Source organism: Rhipicephalus microplus, chromosome X (assembly GCF_043290135.1).
Source record: "Rhipicephalus microplus isolate Deutch F79 chromosome X, USDA_Rmic, whole genome shotgun sequence".
Classification (NCBI taxonomy): Eukaryota; Metazoa; Arthropoda; class Arachnida; order Ixodida; family Ixodidae; genus Rhipicephalus; species Rhipicephalus microplus.
Genome location: NC_134710.1, coordinates 201,704,927 through 201,727,795, shown reverse-complemented (window position 1 = coordinate 201,727,795; position 22,869 = coordinate 201,704,927). Strand labels below are relative to the sequence as shown.

Genomic DNA, 22,869 nt, shown 5'->3' with positions numbered 1-22,869 from the left:
CTAAATTTGTTACGCTTACACACCACACGATATATATATATATATATATATATATATATATATATATATATATATATATATATATATATATATATATATATATATATATATCAGCATAACTCGTGCCACCGAACAGAAAAAAAAACTCAGGCAGGGAGCTCAGACTGGGTGTTGTCATGACTAAGCAAATATGCAGCGCAACGGTATACCGTGAAGTGGGAAGCGCTCACTGCCGACACTTGGCGAATAACAAGCAACAAAACTGCTGCTTAGGTCACCCGCGAATCCGGTTTGTCTATACGCAAAGGTTACGTTCAGAAATGCGAGTATGTCACATTTTCGAAGCGCGCTGCGAAGGTCGAGGAATACACCGAAGGAGGATTCAGCTCATCTGCGGTTAACCATGCATGTCGTGCGATGTCCCTCTCGGTGCACTCACGGGGCGGCAAGTCCCCTTTTTCCGCGCTACCTGACCCTGATCGCGGCGCTGATCCGAAAAGAGCACCGCGCGCGACCGGGCTGTTCCACACGCAAGCGCACGAGGCGTAGCTAAACGTTAAGTGCTGCGCGGACTGAATTTCTCCCTCGCATGATTCCTAGAAATTTCCCTGCAGGCCCCTATCCCGGACAACTTTTCGGGGGCGGGGTGGGAGGCACTCTTCTAAGGCCTTGAAAAACCTTTATTTTCAATATGTATTTTGGACAAAACACACTGCTTCTTCCAGAGAAAAGCCATGCGATTCATTTTTTTCTAAATACAGCCGCGAGGATTCTGTAACTGATCTTATATGTTCTAACGGTTTTCACACTTCAAATGAGGCGTAAAATATCCCGACTAAATTTCCTCCATTCTTTGTTAAATCGTAATTTTTTTATAGATCCCAGTCCTTACATAACCCTTTCTGTGACTAGGAAAACCTGTCATTCCCATCCCCTCACAATCTCCCCTTATTTTGCCAGATCTAAACTCTTTAAATATTTTTTCCGCATCATAAAAGAATGGAATCTAATACCTTTTGATCATCTGGACTCGACTGAATCAATACAGAATTACTTCTTGTCTATTTCCTACTTACATTCTATTTAGAGTTGTTTTTTAGCGTTACTGGACTTGTTTATGATACTCAATTGTGCTTTGTACAAGTATTTATGTTGTGCCCTGCCCCCTCCCCCCCACCCCTGCATGGGCCACATGGCCTGCAGTATTTGGTAAATAAAATAAAATAAAACGATTGCCCCCCCCCCCCCCCGTTCCTGGTGACGGGCCTGTTTCTTATACGTGTGATGTCTGCAGAAAGACGGGTTGGTCGCTTTGCGAAAAAAAAAATACAGCAGGGTTTTGTCTAAAGAGACGATCTTCCACAAGGCATGATGCCTGTCATATGCGAGAACCAGAAGGATGTGTCATCGCAGTTGACAGCAAGCACAAAGCAACGACTGTATCGCCTTTAACGTCAACGCTCCAATGTCTTTAAATTCATGCAAAGTTGCTCGTTGTGCGCACTTCGCTTGTTCGAACACAAACTACATCTTCCAAAGGCATACTAATTACCAACACATTCGTGATTGTTGCCTCACAGAGGCGCAAGACGTCTTGTGCCTCTGTGAGGATTCACAAAAATTTTCGTTGGTAAGAGATGTTTATCATTGGCCAAGCCGTCATCGCTTATACTGCTAAACTGTTGTGCAGTCTGACAGCTGCTTCTTACGCTATATATATATACTCTTTGCAAGAGCACATGTCAGCTAATTTTGATGGCGGATATACTATTATTCAAGGTACCTCAGATAAGTTAAGCCAGAGTTTAAAACCATGCTGAGGCACATTATGACGACGCGACCAAATGAATGTTCATTTCTTTTGCATGAAGCCAGCCACACTATTTTTGTATTCTGTTTAGTTGATTGATTCTGCAAATTTAGTTAACTAACGACAATAGCAATGAAGCTTGAAATTAAATTTCAATCAGAAAGTAGTAGATCAGTTTGCATTACGTGCGATTAGACAGTTTCTGACTTTCTATCGATTTAGAATTAGCGTTTTTTTTTTTTTTACTGTGGGGGACCGTGAAATACGAAATATAAGACGTGACATGCTCGTTGACGCATCGTTAGAATGTACTAGAATCGGGAAATGTCTGGAACGAGCATAAAAAAATGCAGCTCAAACAGGGTAAAACCTCTCGTGGTGCCGCAGCCTGAAATCTGTCGTCATTTAAGAGTTGCGTGCAGCTTCATCAAAGTGGTGCAGTGGTAGTAGAATTCTATTGAATTGCGGCTGTGGATGATGGGTTAATATTTTTAGTGTCATTGGTTAAAGCTGTATTAGTTTGCCTTTGTTTCTTCAAATTAGTTTCAATTTCTACGTACACCACTACACAACTTAAAGTGAAATGTGAAGTGGAAGAAATTTGACAGTGAGCTCAAATACTTGCAGCGCCACCACACACGCTTCAAAGTGGGACTACGACTGCCACTCCAGCACCACATGAAAGCACTCGGTACAGGTGATTAACCTGCAGCCAAGCTGAAATGTGTAGCCACGGTGTTTAGCAGTGGGTAAATCCCGACGGTGTATTGAAGCCTTTCTCAATTATTGGTTGCGTGTTAACCTGATCACTTTGATGGTCATGCAGAAGATGTGAGTCGGTTCCACGCCTCGTTGGTCCAAACGCCGTATCCCACTGGTGGCCATGGAGAACGGCGTGGCGTGTGGATTTCTAATTTTTCGCGAATGGACGAGGTACATATCTGCGAAAACGAGAACTCCTCCGCCTGTTCGTCGTATAGTTTAGGCACTCAGGAGCTTGTTCTGCGGGAGCGATGGCTAGGTAATGCGAGCTACCGCTTTCTTGGTTCGCCTTTGTCGCTTCCGCTCGATTTCTCGAGTTAGTTTGGCGTCGTGTTTAGCAGCATCCGCCCGCAATCGGCACTTGCCTTATGCATTGCAATTTAGCGCAGCTTGTAAGGCTGCCGGACATTTCGTTCGGTACCCGGGTAGCCGCTTGCGCTTGATCACCCGGGTCCGCATTTTTTCCCGGACTGCAGCATCGGCCCAGCAAACACGCGTTCTCCCATCGTTCTGCTGTCGGCGCTGTTCTTCAAAATTTGTTTGCTGTTCAGTGTTTGTACGATCCGTGGCCTATACCCACGTTCAATTTGTTAGCTGAAATAGCTGCGCGGGAGCTGGGTGGCACGGCTGCGATACAGAAAAAAGGACGTCACTGATGGCGCCACCAGGGGAGACGTTTATCTCCAGATTGGGCTAACGGATGGTCGATTCGCCCAGCCATATACTGATTCGGTGTAAAATGTATTGTACGACCTCCTAGATTTTCGCTAATACGCGGCTCGAACCATTTCTCCTCACTTCACGTTAATTTTGGCAGTAATACGCATAAACAAAAGTTATATATGTATATATATATATATATATATATATATATATATATATATATATATATATATATATATATATATATATATATATATATATATATATATATATATATATATATATATATATATATAGAAGAAAGAGTGAATATAATTAACACAGCAGTTCCCACGCCTCAGGCTGAGGCCTGACCTATGTGCTTTTCGGAGCGCTACAACAGGACACAAAGGATTATGTTCGCCTTATGAGAAACGGTCGTGAGTTTCCCACGAAGCCAAAGCGTACATCCAGGGCTGCAGGTCCAGATTCTTCAGAGCGCGTTCCCCCCACGCGAAGAAATCTGGTATAGCGCGAGAGACGTCTTTTTTTTTGTGTGTGTGTATGTGTGTGTGTTGCACCAATATATATGCTTTTCTGCCTCATTGCCTGCGTCTCTATGCATGCATAACGGGAAAAGAGTATGTGCGGCTAAATACACTCGGTTTTCTGTCGAAGATGTCCTGAACAAGAATCTGCGCTTTTTTTCGCTCTGTTATGGCGAAAGAGCGTTTTGTAAGCAAGGTACAGGTTTATGTATGTTTCTCGAGCTAAAAGCGATTCAGAAACTCTACTTTTTTCCTTTGTTTTATTGAAGAAAATCTGCGAATAAACAATACGAAAACAGGAGATATTCAGGCTTGCAATGCATGGGCATGGTGTAAGGTCCGATTGGGACAGCTTTATAAGTACTGATTGGCATATGTTCTTATGAACTGTTCTAGCGTAATCAGTGATTACTGTTTTGCGAATACATGCGCTCACATCACTTTTGAGAAGCAATACCCTCACAGTTGTAAAAACAAGTATGCGAGAGCATTGCCGACAGTATCACATACCCTCGTCGTTACTCGTTGTTACGGTGAGCTTGGTGAGCTCCCTTTTCTTTTCCTTGCAGTGATTAGTTTTTGTGTATTACTGATAATTTGCTTGCGCATGGTGCACACATGAATATTCATACCTTGTATGCCAAGTCACGCCGCATGCAGTTACACGATGACTCTGTTCGTCCGTGTGATGACGTTATAAGGCCCAGAGAGAGTTGTAGTAGGACAAACAATTAAATGAGAGAGAAGCGCTTTCCTTTTTCTCTGCAGCTTCGCCAATTCGGAGGAACGGACCACGCATGGTTTAAATATGTGCCGTCCCGCAGGTCGAGACAGTCGTCGCGTATACACTCGGGGCTGGCAGCGATCGAAGCATGAACGTCACGCCAGACCGAGGCACGGAGACCGTGTCCAGCTTTCCAAACAATGCCGTCGTTACGTCGTTATGCTTGGGGGAGATCGGACGAAGTAGATATAGTTGCTCTCGAGTTCGTTAAAAAATATCTATGGGGTCCACTCGCGTGTCGTTTTCACACGAAGCTGGAAAGGTGAAACAAAGCACAGCCCGAGGCGAAGTTTGCTCGAAGCGGTAGGCCATTAACTTTCCTCAGATAAACGGACCTTCTTTATTTCGTGGTGCGCCCTGCCTCTCCTTACGAGTCCGCCAAAGGGACCGCCGCGACGTCCCAGATGCACCGTTCTTCTGCGCTGTTCACGGCGACGTTGGCTGAGCTGACACGCACGGTCGCGGAAGGTGCCCGTTTCTAAGCTTGCATCGCGAAAGTCGTAGAGAGTGGGTAGCGTCGCCTTTCGCGTCATTATCAGGCTTCATTGTAAAAGATGGCGAGGGCTTTGTGTACGAGGCATATATGGACGATGAATAGTGCGTTGAAGAAGGCGTCGTTCTGCATAAAACTCGAAAATTTTGTTTTTGCAGAAGCTGAAGGGAGGTGGCGGGAAGGTGGAAAATAACGGTGCTTTTTGCAGTAAGATTATTGAAACAAAGGAACTCACGAACAATAACACGCCGAAAAGAACGAGTTGGAAATTCCTAATCTGATACTCTCGAGGCGGGACAGAAGCGACGTTCTTCTCATTGTTTGAAGTGTAGGTGGGATGGTGCTCTCACAGCAGTTTAAGAAAAAAAATAGTATTTTAAAAATTTACTGAGAATATAGTAGAAAAAAAGTTGCACCTATATTTGTACGGGACAAAACACGCTGCAATTTTATTAGGAAAACTGTAGATGCCTTCATAAATCTTAGTCTAGCCATGCGGACATCAGTAAAGAGGCTCAATTAAGGTGTTACTAAATGACGAACAGCTTAAAGGTGGTACCGTGTGGATTTCATTGGCTTGATTATACTCCTTTTTTTTTTTGTACACGTCTCCCAATTGGTATCTCCTGATGATTCTAGAACGTATCAAGAACGAAGCACTACTCAGAGTACCGACGACGCACCGATACCACAATAATTAGAAATCACCACTACGTTCACTGTGGATGTTATTTTGTGCATTTATCCACTATTTTGTAGCATTAACGTAATACTTTACTTCCATGTTTTTTTGTCAAGTTACCGATGAGTAACAGCCTCACTGGTGTTCTCCAGCTTCTGTAGTCATTGATTGTTAATTTGGTTAACTGGCTAACCACCCTGTCCTTTTTCCCTCTTAATAAAAGACATGTACACTACCCGATATTTCAATGTATCGTCTTCTGATGGCTCCCAATAGCAATGACTGCTCCTTTTTCATAACGTAAATTTATGAAAAGCGCACATAATTGAGGAACCTTTGTTAGGCTTTTCATTTAGAATAATTTTTGTGGCTTACGTGCCCAAATCAGAATATTACTACCAGGCACGCCGCAGTGGGGGACTTCAGAATAATTCTGACCATCTATAGAGTTCATCAATGTGAGGCTGAATCAAAACGCACGAATACGTTTTACGTCCATCGAGATGCGACCGCCATGGCAGGGGTATAATAAAGCCGCATATTCGAGATTAAACAGCCAAACACCTCAGCTTCTAAACTTCTACGATGGGTAAGCATTTGTATGGGAAATACAATTAGCAAGTAATTTCTTGTGAAAAATAAACGTGTACAGTTACTTCCAACATCCAGGTAATATATAAATTATGCTTGCATTAGTCATAGGCATGACTTTATAGGGGAGAGTTTCAAGAGCATTATGATGCAGGTGTTTACGTAGAAAAGAGAACCGCAATAAAAAAATATTCACACTATCTCCCGCTAAAGGAAACCATGTGTAGATGCGAACCAGTGAGCGCTAACGCTTGCACTGGAAGGCGACGTTGACGCTGGCGCTCATCAAGTGAAAGCCAAGTGAAGACGCTCTTGACTGAGTTCCCAACTCGCGATTCAGTGACCACATATACGGGTTGCCAGTGAGTAATTGAGCAGCGCGAGCGGTTGGTTTTTTTACTAGCAGACGATGCCTGCGTCAGCTTGACAAGGCGAAAGAGGGGTTTGGGAGTGACAGTTGGCACGAGACGCTAGCATGCGCGAAAGGGGGGGGGGGGGGGGCGTACGGAGAGACAGCGTTACACAGGCTAGTCAAAGAGCTGCTTCGCATCTAAAACAAATGCAATTCCACAATTTCATTGGGTTAACATCGACAAATACGTAGGGACCTTTTAGTGTGAGCTTTATCTATGTTCCCCCTGTAGACTGATTTCCTTAAAACTTCGTCGAATCTCATGCAGCTTATATAGCTAGTTCTAGGATGTGGTTTTCACAAATTCAGATCTTAGCTGCGCAACGCTCGTCGTCGCCATAAGACGGAGGGAATCACGAACAAAAGTCAGTGCCTTCTCCAGAAAGCAAAAAAAAAAAAAATGTAGAGAGCGAAAGTTTCCGCCTTATATTCAGCGTTTTCCGATCGTATCAGTATGAATCTATTTCTGTGGCGAAAAAAAGGGAGCTCGGCGCGGCTTTTGAATTCAAGAGCGGCTTGCGGGAAAGCGTGGAGACAAGGTGAGCGGGCAACGAGCGGTGGAAATGGAAATCGGGTCGTTCGAGGCTCTTGTCCAGAAATCGCACGAAAAGCCGCTACACGCGCTCACTTTTACTTTTTTTCATTCGGCCAGCCGCATCTTAAAGCACGCAGGAAAAAGTGCGGCGAGCGCGAAGAAAGGAAGGGGTGGAAGGAGCGTCCTTGCTGACCTCGTTCTAATGGCGTCCTCACGGCTACGCGCGGCAGCGGTGCTTAGCACTCGGCGTTCACTGCCGACTCTGATACCCGACTCACCGTCAAGAACGTGCACGTACGTACGTACATACACACATACATAAAACCCCTGCACGCCCACTTGCAAAGCGTAAAAACGTTCGGTCTTGGAAGCCGATAAAGATGTGCTCGGCGCGAACAGGAGCAAGTTTACTGGATATCTACTGCGAGGGAAGCATTTTGCTTTGCTCACAACCACCCACTGTTTTTCTGGGTAGTCTGCAAGGAACATAATCACTCTCTTTTTCTTTTGAAAAGGAATGATCAGAAAGACTGGAAATTTGGAAGTAGGGAGCAATGAACGTACAAGAGACACTCACTTTGTACGCTCCCGCCATGAATTAGTTGCACGTTACTTGAAAACAACCCTCTTATACCTGCCGAAGGGCAAAACATTGTGGTTTGATCTGTAACCACGCAGTGACGAATACTGGTCCATGGTAATGCCCGCTGATGAGATGGTCGCCAAGAGGCGGCTGGGACATCCGAACCCTACATACCACGGGTAACTCAGCATAAAGACAAATAGCAATAATAAAAGGACAGGACTACACAGATAGGATGAGGAGCTGAGGACACCGTTCAGCCTATTTTTGCGATAAGCCCTTGAAACATATCACGCACCGTTTTATACAGTGTGCCCCAAATGCCGCAGCACAATTTCTGAAGAAGGCAGACTCGAGTTTCCACCACTAATTTTATGCTTAATTACGTTTGATAAATAAATATAATTATATGTTGTCTCTTAAAACATTCACCTAATTATTAAAATGTCAATAAGGTATATTTAGTCCTGTTCAAACATCTAAGTGTACTGTTTTCAACAACGTATAATTGCTCGCTCATATTTTCTGGCTTTCAAAGAAAGCCCGCGAAATCTGAAAAGTGCCACGTCACCAGCCTGTTACGTGCATCGAGAACCAGCGCCTTCCAACAGGCTCACTGTGACGTAGTCATGGTGAAAGAAAACGCAGACAGAAAAAAGATCGGGTGCCCTATCTGCGTCGCGAAAAAAAAAAAATGTGGCAATTTGCTTTTGCCGAATCAGGCTGCAATCGCAGCGTGCGTCAGCCATGCTACAATTGGGAACAGTCTGTCGTCAAAAATGAACATTCGTCGCATGATGGTCTGCGCAAACTAATAATAATACCTGGGGTTTTGCGTCCCAAAGCTACGATATGATTGTGAGAGACGCCGTAGCGGAAAGCTCCGGAAATTTTGTCCATCTGGTGTTCTTTAACGTGCAGTAATATCGCACAGTGCATGGGCCTCAGCCATTTCGCCTCCATCGAAATGCTATCACTGCCACCGAGGTCGAACCCTTGACCTTCAGCTTAGCGGCCAAGCACCTTAGCCCCTGATCCACCGTGGTGGACGGTCAGCGATCAAAAAAAACGACACGAAAAATGAGGAAGTATACACGACACAATTAAGCGCTGTGTCGTGTACTTTCTTGTTTTCCGTGTGACTTTTCTGCGCTACAGTCACAAGTATGTTCAAACTAGCCCACTTTGCTACATTTCTTCAAATATATTGATGGTGGCGTACGATCGGGCTTAAGGAATCGTTGCGACTTTTTTGTTGTTGTTGTTGTTGAGAGCTTACTGAAGTGTTTCACTGCGAACGCTGTCATGTGATCAGAACACGGGTCACGCGCGGCGCCGTAGTTGTCCGCCGCCGCAGCTGTGTCCCTAGTCAGTATGGCAATAAATTGAAGAAACTCAGGTAAATAGAAAGCACCAAGAGCAGAATGGGATTTCAACCCGGGTTCACTGCGTGCAAGCCCAGTATTCAACCACTGAGCAACGCCGCTTTTTTATTTAATGCGTGGAAATAATGCAATCAAACGATGTGAGTTGCATCTATACAATCAATTTTCAAAATTATGCTCACGTGCACGCATGCACAAGACACAATTTCATACAGTCGAACGAACCTTCAAAAGTCCGTTTGGACTTTTGACTTCATGTCCAGAAGTCCAAGCCACTCCGAAACAAGGTCGAAAGTCTCTGCAGTATTACGCACATTGGCTGCCTCTTCTAGGAAAACAGACTTTGTCGAGTGACGTGACTCCGCATTTCTGTCAATCATGTGGCTCTTCCATAATGAATAAAGACCCAATAATATTGTTAAATCGTAAGGTACATTATTTTAAGGCTCTTTTTGAACTGTAGCAACCTAACACTACGAGCTCTAGTTTATTTTTTTATTACCTTTTTTGCTCACCTTACAGTAATAATACAGTACATAAACAGTGCATACAGAGGTAACAAGGATGGTTACATAGTAATTAGAATTTTTTTATACGGATAAGTGACTCTAGTTGCTCGAGCCAATCTGGCACTGAGTGTCTAATTTTACAGTCTTCAATAAAGTTCATGAGAGTTTGACGAAAATATTGACGAATAGGCGGCGTATTGATGTCGGCAGTGGACTGCCATGTGTTTTTCTCAGGAACTGTGAAGGCCGAGCAGCATAACAGTATAATAAGGTGCTCCATCGTGTTCTTCATAAACTGGTAAAAACCTGATCCCGTAAAGATATCTAGAGGTAAAACCTTTTTGATAATTCTCTGCAAAATGTCCCAGAAAAACACACCTTTTCAACAATATAGAAAGACTTGTTCGAATGTTTCGGGTTTACGAGAGAGAAACTTGTGCGTTCCCCACGGTACGAACAGACGGTACTTGTTCGCAAACTTGCCTTCAGCAGGCTTGATCTCGAGAAAGAAATCGCGTTAAAATGAGTAATAAAGCGTTTTCGAACAGCAAAAGAACAACCAGGTGTCACACAATATGAATAGCGTAACGGGTGGGTCGTCCAATGTTCCAACCCATTACAACAGCTTATTCTTGATCACCAATTAAATGTGGTGCATACGCACTTCAGGCATAATACCTTATCGTCGTCAGCCACTGCACGCATGGCTGCATGAACCATTGGCACATTTTTGCAAGTGTTTAGCGGATACCACGCTTCTCCGAAGATTGACGAAGAATAGCATAGTGAATGCTGGCCTACTACCAATAATTTATTAATTATAATGGCATAGTGGGTACCCAGCAAGTGTGCTTGTAGCAGTTACCCAAAGAGTGTTTCAAAAAGGCTCTGAAAGGCCGCTCTTTCTGCTATCGCTGTTACAGGCCTGCCGTTTTTTGTTTTGTTTTTACAGTGAAAGCTGTTTTGGGGTCAGAACACGGGTCACGTGCGGCGCTGTAGTTGTCCACCGCTGCCGCCGCCACCGGGGTCCGTAACCAGTATCGCAAGAAATAAGAGAAACACACAGGTAAATAAAAACACTGACAACAGAATTGGATTCAAACCAGGGCCCACTGCGGGCCAGCCCAGTATTCTACCACTGAGCAACGCCATTGCCTGACACTCGTTTATAAACTGGCCTTAGGCAGGCTTGATGTCGGGAAAGTAATCGCGTTAATATGAGTAATAAAGCGTTTTAGAACTTCAAAGGAACAGCCAGGCGTCACAAAATGTGAATTGTGAACAAGTCGGTCGTCCAATGCTCCAACCCATTATAAAGCGTGTCCTTGATCACCTATTCACTGTGGCACATACCCACTTCAGGCATAATTCTATAGCAATCACCGGTGACCACCTCATCGCCACACATGTTGACTTAGAGACTCTCACGACACATAAAAGGCATAATGCTCGAACACACTCCCGCCACCTAGCCTCTTTACGAGCAGACAAACCACCTTCGTCGTTTTGCCAAACGGTAATCACGTATCGCGACTCTGACAACATGTTTCACAATCACCGCCAGGCCTTCGATTCCTCCTTGGTGCATGACTCAGGCAAAAATCAGGAAAACAATACTTGGCATCCAGAAAAAGCAGATATGTCGTCACCTGCACTTAAGCAGCTTGTTCTGCTCTTGCTATACCAGACGTACCAATGCTGCATAGACGTATACACCGACGGCTTCGTTTTAGAGAGCAGCTCAACGGCATGTTTTGTTATACTAATAAAAGCCACAGCAAGCAAATTCAAGACCTCCCCCTTTTCACATCTATGGGGCCGGAGCTCACAGCCCTTCGTGCCGCGTTACAGTTCATTAGTGATCAACCACCACAAAAATGGACAATTTACTGTGACTCCAACTCGACCTGCAATAACTTCTATCACCTTTGCGCCGCGACCCGAATGAACTACTGGTGTTCGAGATTGCAGAAGAGACTCACCCTTTGATTGGGAAAGGACATGAAATAGCCTTTTGGCTTACAAGTCATTGTGGAGTGATTGGCAAGGAACGGACCGATTGAGCTGCCCCTTCAATTTATACTGGAAGCAATCAAATATCAATTTCGTTCTCCAAAACTGACGCTGAACAGACAACCCATATGCTTGCTCACAAGCGCACCACATCGCAACGGAACGAGTCACATTTCACGCACGCACGATTGTATACCTTAGACCCAACTCTCAGCCTTCGAATTCCTCCAGAACTTAGCCGATGAGACGCTACTATGCTGTGCACGATATGGTTGGGTGTTGCATTTGCCAATGCTTACGCGTTCCGCATAGGTATGGCCGACACTGCTACGTGTGACCATTGCGGCAGTTATGAAGCAACTTAGAATATTCTGTGCGGATGACCATGTCCGTAATCACTAGCACGTGAATTGAGATTAACAAAAGAAATAAAATGTTCCTCGGAGAGAATGGGATTAGAAACGAATCCCTCAGCATAGCAGTCCTGTATTCTACCACAGAACCCAGATGGTGCTTAAGAAACCTCTTAAAACACCATCTTTGCAGGCTTCATGACGGGGAAGGAATCGCGTTAACATATGTCATAGAATGTTTCAGAAGACTAAAATAAAAAAAAAGGCTTCACACAATGCAAATTGCGTAGTAAGCGGATGATTGAATGCTTTCAACGCATTACAAAAGGCTCAGCCATGATTATTTATCGTCATCATCAGCCAGAGCATCCAGAGAAAAAAGAGAGAGACGGCAGTAAGAGATAAACCCAGTAGATTAACCAGACGAGTGTTTGGTTTACTACCCTGCACGGGGAATAAGGAAACGCGGATTAATAAGAGAAAGAGAAGGAGATGACTGCGTCCGTTCAAAGGAGTACAGTCAGTCAGTGAGGCTGGAGTTTCACAGGCCTACATGACTTGAGCGTTTTGACGTGTGACTGGCATATCGCGACCTGTTAGAGGGCTGGCCACCACAGCATCAACAAAGGGCACATAATGCCTTACAGGTGGGTAGCCGGTACCACGCTGCCCTGAAGAACTAACGATGGCGTAGTTGTATACTTCCTTAGTTCACAAACTATATGACCATTTATGGCGTAGTGAATTCCGTGCGATTGTAGATGCAGAAGTTGCCCCAAGAGTGTTTAAAGTAAGGCTATAGAAAGGCCCTTCTTCCAGCTTTCACTGTCCATGACTGTGCTGCGCGTTCCGCGCCGGCCTGAATATTTTTCGCGAGATTTATTTACCGGCCGAAAAAAAGTACACGCACTTAGTACGCTCCCGAAAATGGCTTAGTTAGATGTCATTTCAGCATGCCTACATATGCCTCACTGGCATTTTCATAATTATTTGAGAACTTGTCGAGTTACCTTAAAGGTGACTATTTGATTAAACAACCATAAAGAAAAAACAGCGATGGCTAGTCTAGTTTACTGGGAACATATGGACCGAGTTAGCTTCGCGTAACAATGTTCACCTCTTTTTAAATCATGCTGCGTGATATTGGGAAAATTCTGCTTATAGCGCACGTGATACTGATCCCACCCGTAAGAGTACAAAATAGCAACAACATAGCAACAAGTACTGCAATGCAGGATACATTGTGCGAAGTGTTGCAGCCACACTGGCATCCTCAGCATTTAGCAGGTCGGCTGCGGGTATCGACAATTTGAGGAGGACAGGTTGCTGTTCAAGCCTTCTCCTCCCATGAACCCTTCGGAATACGGAAGGGCTGATAAAGTAGAGTGACCGCTCGAGAGTCGTGTTTCGAAGGCACTTGATGAAGGTCACTGGAGGGATTTTTGATTAGGTGCCGCGAAAAAATGAAGTGGTACTGGTACCTTGTCGATAAATAGTACGTGCAAATAGCCCGTGTAAGCTGGATTTTCAGAAAATATATACTGTAGTACGTGCGCTCTAAGATGGGCAGTCCCAAAAGCTAGCGTATACAAATGAAACCATCCATTGCACATCTGTTCCGGAAATGCACTCATATTTTTCATATAGACATCGACCACTCCATCTTGTGAAACGTATATATATATATATATATATATATATATATATATATATATATATATATATATATATATATATATATATATATATATATATATATATATATATATATATATATGGGAAATAAGTGTATACTTAAGGGCTCGTTTTTACGTGTTTTGACACAATATTATTGTGATCTAACAGACAATAAAGCCAAGGAATATATAGGGGAAGTTAGTAGACCCAATTGTGTAAATGTGATGAAAGAAAAGTGGGTGAGAAGATAACTTGCCGTGATCAGGAACCGAACCTGCGACCTTGGAAGGGCGTTACTGCTCACTTCAATGTGGCAGATGCTTCTTCACTAACTGTCTTGGCTGCGAGATGGTGCAAAGGGCATAAAGTATGGCTTCTTGCGGTGTCGCAGGCATAAAAGCGACGTGTTCAAAGTGTAGTTGCGACAAAGGCTGATGTCAAACTATACCTAATTACGCAACATTCACGTGATACCACGCAACTCTGCCACGCCTTTACTCAAGTTTTCCCCGTGGGAAGATACGGGCGTTCTTTTTTTTTTATTTCCCTATTGGTTTTGTTGGCCGTCTGCGCCGCGACAGGGGTAAGGTACAAATCTGACACATTTCAATCATTAACATGAAGTAGCAATGTACGTACGTACTATATATGTACATACGTATATATATATATAGTGAACAAAACCTGACATAGCAGTCATCATGTCAAACATATATCAGCAGTGCATACGTGAAAGAACAAGTTGTAGTCTGGAGCAGTGGTTCTGCTGCAAGTAGCCTTACTGTACGCATGTCAGTACAATTCCTATTGCTATTCGGTAACATTGAAGAGTGTGGTGCCTCTGCTGCAATTTCTCGCACACAGGCCATCAGCGTTCCCTGTCACGGTACGCTCACACTAGCCTATAGCCACTATGTTAGAGCACTAATGCGGAGGGACGCTGCGTGCTTGGCGTCATGGGCGAGCCGTCTTATGCTTTATGGCCTAGAATACTGGGCCCACGGGAGCTGCTTGTTATCAACACCACCATTCTACAGGTAGCTCACTGTGGTCATTGAAATTCTCTCTATCCATATGATACTGGAGATGCCACACTACGTCAACTTACATAGCAACATTAAGATTACCAAACTTCGTGCTGCTCTCTAAACTGCTCTCCTTGCGAATAACATGCGATTTCATTGCTATCTCAGTAAAGCCCAAACCGCATGCACGCGATTTCCTAGCAACAAGTGGCCGCGACGAACTTGCTCCGTCGCGCCGTCGCGTCGCAATGGCTGCAGCCGCATGTCGGCGACTAAGTGTCATGGCTGCTTGAATGAAAACTATGCATACTCATAAATGTGGAATAAAAGTTTAAAAGTTAGTAGATGACAGCATGCCAAATTTATTACTGTATCGTGTGACATAAAGAAGCCGCAAAAGCATTTCCCTACCTTCTTTTTTCACAATCTTTGGCTCAGCCAAGACAGGCTGCTCAGAAGCGTACGCTACAACGGCAACGACGCACTTCGCACGACGATTTCGCATTGTAGCAAGCGTCCAAATTATCACAAGCTACCGTAGAGACATCAAAACAAGCCTTCGACAACGAGTTTTGTACAAATACGGCCGCTCTCTCACTCTACGCGTGAGATGAAAATAAAAAAAAGTAGTCAATACCTTGCATTTATTAGAGTACGCACAGATAACGAGCATCGAGAGCAAATTGCAACCGATGCGAGGACCAGGGGCGCAGCCATGTTAACGGAAATCACCACGCTGGTTTCCGGGCGACGAGTGATGTTTTCTAGTTTTCCAGAAACACGCGACACGACGAGCGGCGGTGACGGATGGGCCTCCACGACAGCAAATTTTGTCGCTCATCACAGTCGTTTGTCACTGTCGCGAGAAAAGCGCACGCATGCGGTTGGGGCTTAATAGCTTCGCGCTGGGAACGAAATTGGGACTTTACTGCAATAACAATTAAATGAACACTCGAGGCGCATTTTCACATCACCATCGTGTTCTATATTATGTCCAGATTGATAACATCGCCCGAGAGTCGCAGTTTTCATGTGACAGCCAAAGCTTGCGAAAGCTGCAGACGGGCGCAGCTCAAGTAGAGATCAAACTAGTTGGTCATCTTCATCGGGCGTAGGAGCACAAAGGGGCGCCCGTGCTGGGAGGGCTGCGTCATTCAAGCAAAAATTGCGTACTTTGATCAAAGGGCATGGTCACACGCGCTATCCCGACTGAGATCAGTAGATGGCTCATAACCTTGTACGTGTGGCGTCAAAGCGGCAGACATGACGAAAACTGCTTCACTCTCACGGAGCGACAGTATTCCGTTACGCCAGCGTTTTGTAGACTAATATGAGATCGGATCTTACGGAGTAAGCTATAATGGAGACCCTTATGCGTTCGCCCATCATCTTTTTTGTCAGTCGATGCATTGATCCCCCTACGCTCCTTTCGAAAGCTTACTGCGCCTCATTTGCACCGCCTTCGTAATCCGTGGGCCGATCATGAAGGCAGTGCGAAGCGGTGACCTTATGAAGTGATGTCATTCGGTGACGTCATTATGCATGACATAATGAGGCTGTCACTATTTTGTAGACCTGTGAAATCATGAAACCGCTATATGATGATGCTATCTCGTGATGATAGTTTTTTACATGCCTTGGGTTGACGCTGTGCAGGAAGACAGTACATTTCCATCTCAGATGAGGCATCTTAGGATTTTCATTTAATAAGTGGTCCTTAGCGTCTTGGAACAGCCGTTTAATCCACCTTTTTTTTTATTTCCTTGTGCTACCCTTCGATGTCCTGGTATGGTTTCGGTAGGAGCCAGGACAACTGGTATTATGAAAACAATACCCTTCGAGATTAATAAGAATTTCGCGACTTTGCCGCTAAGGTAAGGGCGCATGCGCTGTGACATCGGGAAAAAGGCGGATCGGCTAAGTCATAAAAGCAAGACTCCTATTTATTGGCAAAGCTCATACTATTCACTCCTTTTATGGCAAACAAAATTACTTTTTTTGAATGCTCCGTTTATTCTAACACAACAATGTTTATATAGCTCAAGCACATTCTAGCTTACTTTTTCCGCACATGACACTGTGAATATTAAAGTAAACTATTGTTATTTGCTCAAACTATAAAGAACAACAACTTCATAGAAGATGAATGTTTTTGTTCTGTCAAAGCGAAGTGAGCATCGGTATTTTTTATTCTTTTTTTAGCAAGCAGTGAGCACGTAACACAAGTGCTTAATTGTGTGCAGGTGCCTTGCCCACAGCAGCTTAGTTTTTCTCGTTTAAAAAGGCTAGCCCGCCAAGACTTGAGAAAGAAAGAAATAAAGAAAGCAAGCAAGCAAGAAAAAAAAGAAAGAAAGATGAAGTCGTGCCGCGAAGAAATCCGCACCATCTTATTTTAAGCTCACTACGGCGTCCGTCACTCCATTAGAAAGAATCTCGGAGCTCCTTCCGCTTCATTGTTACTGCGTAATGCCACGAATCCTTAAAGAAATCGACAAATGGAAGCGCGGTTCAAAGTGAAAACGAACTTTTTAAATTTCCATCCGGGAATATGCATTAAACATGTAGTGGAGGGCCTGCGGATTATGCTAGAAGTATCACATTGAGTCCAAATCCCGAGAGTTAACAGATGCCAATCTTCTAAGTGCAGCTGCCGTAAAAAAAAAAAAAAAACGATGAGGCTGTGATCTCGCCACGGGTGCCAGATCAAGCATCCTCAAAATTATATTCACTCGATATATGAGAAAAAGCTTTATGGAGTAGTTTGGACAACCCTGTCTTCATTAAGGTAATTGCAGGAGCTATTTGCACTTTTTCTTTATCGACAAGTGTACCAGTACCACTGCATTTTTTCGCGGCACCTAATAGAAAATCCCTCCAGTGACCTTCATCAAGTGCCTTCGAAACACGACTCTCAAGCGGTCGCTCTACTTTATCAGCTCTTCCGTATCCCGAAGGGTTCATGGGAGGAGAAGGCTTGAACAGCAACCTGTTCTTCTCAAACTGTCGATACCCGCAGCCGACCTGCTAAATGCTGAGAATGCCAGTGTGGTTGCAACACTTCACACAATGTATCCTGCATTGCAGTACAGCGCCCCGCCGCGGTGTTCTAGTGGCTAAGGTACTCGGCTGCTGATCCGCAGGTCGCGGGTTCGAATTCCGGCTTTGGCGGCTGTATTTCCGATGGAGGCGGAAATGTTGTAGGCCCTTGTGCTCAGATTTGGGTGCACGTTAAAGAATCCCAGGTGGTCCAAATTTCCGGAGCCCTCCACTACGGCGTCTCTCATAAACATATGGTGGTTTTGGGACGTTAAACCCCACATATTATTAATTATCGCAGTACAGCAGTACTTATCTTGTTGCTATTTTGTACTCTTACGGGTGGGATCAGTATCACGTGCGCTATATGCTGAACGTTCCAAATATTACGCAGCATGATTTAAAAAGAGGGGAACATCGTTACGCGAAGCGAGCCTGGTCCATATTGTTCCCAGTAAACCGGACTAGCCATCGCCGTTTTTTTCTTTAATAGCGTTTAATAAATCAGTCGTAATTATATTGATAACTCCACAAGTTCTCACGTTATTATCAAAATTACTTCAAGGTAAATGGGCCAGCTGGCGTTGCACGATTTACAGTAGGCGACCGCGTTATGGACGCGGAGGAAGTTGCTATGATTCTCAGTGCACACGTCGTCTTGTTTTTATAGTTACTCTAAACAACAACGTAAAGGGACGCTGTTTCTACACTCTTTGAAATAACTATATGTAAGCACCAACTATCCGGAATAACCATTATGTTGAAGTAGTCTTGATGGCTTGTATTTTAAGCTATTTTTTATTTTTTGCATCAACTTCTGTTTGAAACTCTGGCCCTGTTGCCCACCGAATGCCATGGTCTTTTTAACGTGCCTATTAAGTATACGAGTGTCCTTGAATTTGACTTTCATGAAAAATTAGCTTCGAATGTTTTATAAAAAGTTGTATAATCTTGGGTGTATTACTTCTAGTTTATATCATTCACTGAATTTGTGCTTATAAGGCCAGGAGGAAGACCTTTGCACTGATAAGAATTGCGATGCAGCCATGCTACTCGCTTTCTGGTAACACAACATTACGCAGGTCTGGCGGTGCGCTCCTTTATTTAGTCACTGACAAATATGTAATATGGTTTCATTCAGTATTCATTTAACGTGTTTTCTTTCTGCAATGCAAGAGAACAGTATATATACATGCTGCGTAGAACGTGTTCGGGTGTATATCACGTGCCGTACTCTGGAGCTGCGTACGCATACTTTTACGTTTACGGCTTGGACATCAGGACATCCCACGTAACCATGAATGAGGTGGACCACATTATATAAACGACACATTAAACAACAAACATCAGTTGTCTGCATATATATAATTGATTTCTTCGTCGGGCCTACTCGTGAAAAAAACTCAAGAATGCTATAGTCCTATGTTGTAAATAGCATTTCTTGTATACAAACCTTGTATTGGAGCTCAGAGCTTTATTGCTTCGGGTCACATTAATGTGGCACTCGTACAATAATGGCGACTGCTTATGACACGAGCATGTTTAAATATAAGCAGTACCACGCATTTTCAACCAGTGCGGACTATAGCGAAAGTGGGCAAGGTAGGTGAGCGTGAAATTATGAAACCACGTGCGTGCGCGTGCGGACACACACGCACACACACATACACGATAGTTAAGGCATACTTAAAGTAGAGCGCTGAGCCTGAACTTCGCAAGGACAGACATATTCAAGTGAAGTTTTGTTACTGCTAAATGATAAATGAATACAACCACAGCGTACGAAATTTTTTTTAGCGAGTTGACACATACAGATGCTCATGAAGGTAAACCAAAAATATTGATGAGAAGAAAAACGATTTCGAATGCAACAGAAGTTGCAGTATGCTTCTTCGCACAAGCCAGAAAAAGACGTGCGTGCCGAGTGAAACGAACCCAAACGCATACCAGGCATTGGCGGTTCTTATTATGATACCAGTAAAAGATTGTGCACCATTGCATGTGCAAAAAAGTGACATCGACCGTGTGTAATGACATGCCTATCAATGAACCAAAAAGCCGATGCTCGTGAGAGAGCCACGCGAAAGGATAAATATATATTTTAGGAAGAAAACGCCCCAAAAGGTTTGTACATTATACTGAAGCTCAACTAAATACCGGAACCATGCTTGAAACTTTCCCAACCAAACCACCTAAATAGGTTGCCCTAATAATGCCAGTGTCAGTGCATGAATTTCACTTGCAGTTTTCGTATCGTGTTGCAGAAAGAACTGAATGCCAAAAAAGTCCTTGTTATAGCATATCAATGTGGACTTTCCTCACACTCCTCCATGTTTACTATATGTTATACTATCTTCATGTTCTCTGACAGTGCGACGTTACTTTGGAAATGCTATTCAAGAAAAACAAAGCGCATGGTCCCTTGCGCGTTCACCTAATACAACTAAAAGGCAAAAGGCATCATCTTTTTCTTCTCAATTGACGTATAAGGCAGCAGGGAACCCGAACCGTGGCTTCACTGGCGTTGCTTAACATGACCTCACGGCGGAATGTATGAAATCATGAACATGTCGCAAATTGTTTTGCGATCTGTGGCATCTTGATGTCGTCAAGGTAACGTCGTCACTGGATGATTTTCTTGACTCGTCCCCGATGCCGTGGTACGGTAGCCGCTAACGGCTAAATTTTCCGCTTGATGATGGATGCAAGGTTTTCGTTTTAATAAATATTGGAGCTGCTTAACATCGGCAGTAAGGCTTTGGACAACGTAACATCCAAGTTGCCTGTTCCTTTCTTCTGGAAATATTTGGGAAATACGTTGTTATGGCTCCTAACGTTGTGCTGTGTTGTTACAGCCCATTGCGTTCATGTAGTAGTTCTTGTAGCTTGTGATTTATATTATATTATATGCGCATTTGTAAACATCTAATCTCCACTGCATTCCATGCCCGAAAGGTACTTTTGAAAAATTTACCAATAGTTTTTGTTACACAGTGTGTTTCGCGTGTACGTATTCGTTTACAGCTCAAAACGCTTTGCCTATAGTTGAAGTAGTAATTGTTTGTCGTATAATATGTTCTTTTGAAGTTGTACTTAGCGTTTAATTTTCTCGTGAATTTACAAATTAAGGAAACCAAATGCTCAGTTAAACCAAAGAAGACTATTTTACTTTATTTTATTTTATTTTGTGCTCTGTACGCGTGAAAACTTCGACAACGTGGACCTGTCATTACGGCGTGCTACATATTGTGACCGGGGCTGTCACAAGTAAAAGCTCAATACTTATTTTGTTTTTTTAGTTGTGGAATTTCATTTATATGAATCGCATACAGCTTACACTGATATGATAATGTCTAACTCAGTCCTGTGGAACACTAAAAGTTCGTTAGGCTAGATGAAAGTTTGTCGAGATGTTCTTCGCCAATTATTTTAGCTCGTTGAATTAAGTGGCGCTGAATGAAGTTGGAATGAAGTGGGACGAGTGGCGGGAGTAATAGCTAGGGGGGCTTATATGTGAGGGGTGGGAGTCGTGAGCAGTAGAACCTGCCCGCTTCCTATCTAGAATGGTCGCCGGACATGAAAGCCTCGACTAAGAATAGGTCAAGTGTAAGAACAAAAGAAAAAAAAGACTTGGCATGGCAATTCATCACACAACGGCTCACGCTGCTCCTCGGCCCTCCTCTCAGTTCAATTAAACGAACTTCAGAGTCCGTGTTTTCATTGGACGCTCTTTCAGCGGACCTGACCACTCGGGGAAACGAAATTTTTATTGCAACGTATTACGGGTGCTCAAAAACGATCAAGTAAATTGAGGCCATCGCACAATCCAACTTCGCGCATCAAATATCACTGAACGAACAAGTGGCGTAAAAAAATAAAAGAAACTTGTATAACAAGCCGATCGCCTTCTTGCGCAACGGGAAATCCTTGACATTGGATAAGCGGCATTCCCCCACAACTAGCCAACATACGGGTACATGATGCTTGCATTTATTTTTTATGTTACGCGGAGGCGAGGATACGGCAAATCTATCAGTTGGAAACGAGGAAGAAGGCACGGCCTCAATCTAGCAAATGTCAACGTTCGTTCTCGAAACTCTCTGACGCCAGAAAGACTAGCAGGAGCGCCAAGAGGACGCAGACCGTTATCAGCGTTGCGCACGTTTCTTCAGTGAGAAAACCAAACAAAGCAAAGGCAGAGCTTGCGTTTGTTGGCATACGCGATGTCACTCGCTCGCACGGTTGCTTCGCGGAGACGCTGTCAACGCGATTAAAAGACTGGAATCGAAGTTCTCGCCCTCATCACGTTGCGACCGCAGCCTCATGCGCTCAGTGTTGCACAATATGCCCTAAAAGTGCGCCGACCACAAGGAAGTGACGTAGCATCTGCACAGTCACGCTGACCATCATTCTCGCCCGAAAGGACGTATATATATATATACACCAGTGCACCAAGAAACCGGGCGAGCTTGGACACGAACGGCGACGAACCTCTTCGGCGGCTCACGTCGCGTGCATAGAGACGTGCTCCGGTCTGTTCCCCGGCTTTTATGGCTTAGGCGAAGAGCGATGCCACCGCTGACTTCAGAGAGCAGCGCCCAGGGCTAGACTCGGCGTGTCCTACCGAGGAACTGAAGGCGACTTCACGGAGTTCACTCACGTGCGCGACACTCGAGATTTCGAGGCAGACACTGGAGCGCTATCTCCCCATACCAGGTCGCGCAGGTCGGCGACATCGCGTTCCGGAAGTTTCGAAACGCTAAGGTATTTTTGGTAAAGAAGACATCGGTGAAAGAGGATAAAACAACGCAGCTGGCAACCCCGAGGTCAGTGTTTCCTTCCATGTTTTTGTGCGTACCGCTGCGCGTAGGTGATAGGAGAGCAGCGTCATTGAAGATGACTTTCGGGAAGTCGGATCACTGTGATCGTCGACTTATGTTTATTGAACAGCTGTAATATTGAATTCTTGGCGTGAAGTCTTAAGTTGAAACAGCCTTGCGGCTTTTTTCCACTTAAGGCTTCATTCAAC

The 22,869-nt window shown here is 44.1% G+C and overlaps 1 protein-coding gene across 3 annotated transcripts in view; it reads left to right on the top strand.

Moving 5' to 3' along the window:
- Window positions 1-22,869, top strand: part of LOC119187647 (uncharacterized) — an 87,708-nt gene that overhangs the window by 32,600 nt on the left and 32,239 nt on the right. The window contains exon 2 of one of the 3 annotated variants that reach the window (XM_075878475.1): window positions 10,689-10,802. The exons of 1 other annotated variant lie outside the window; for it this stretch is intronic. The gene's annotated coding sequence lies outside the window, so the exon portion shown is untranslated. Of the gene's footprint in view, window positions 1-10,688; window positions 10,803-22,107; window positions 22,667-22,869 lie in introns of those variants that run through there. One more of the 3 variants, XM_075878477.1, reaches the window with a different exon arrangement.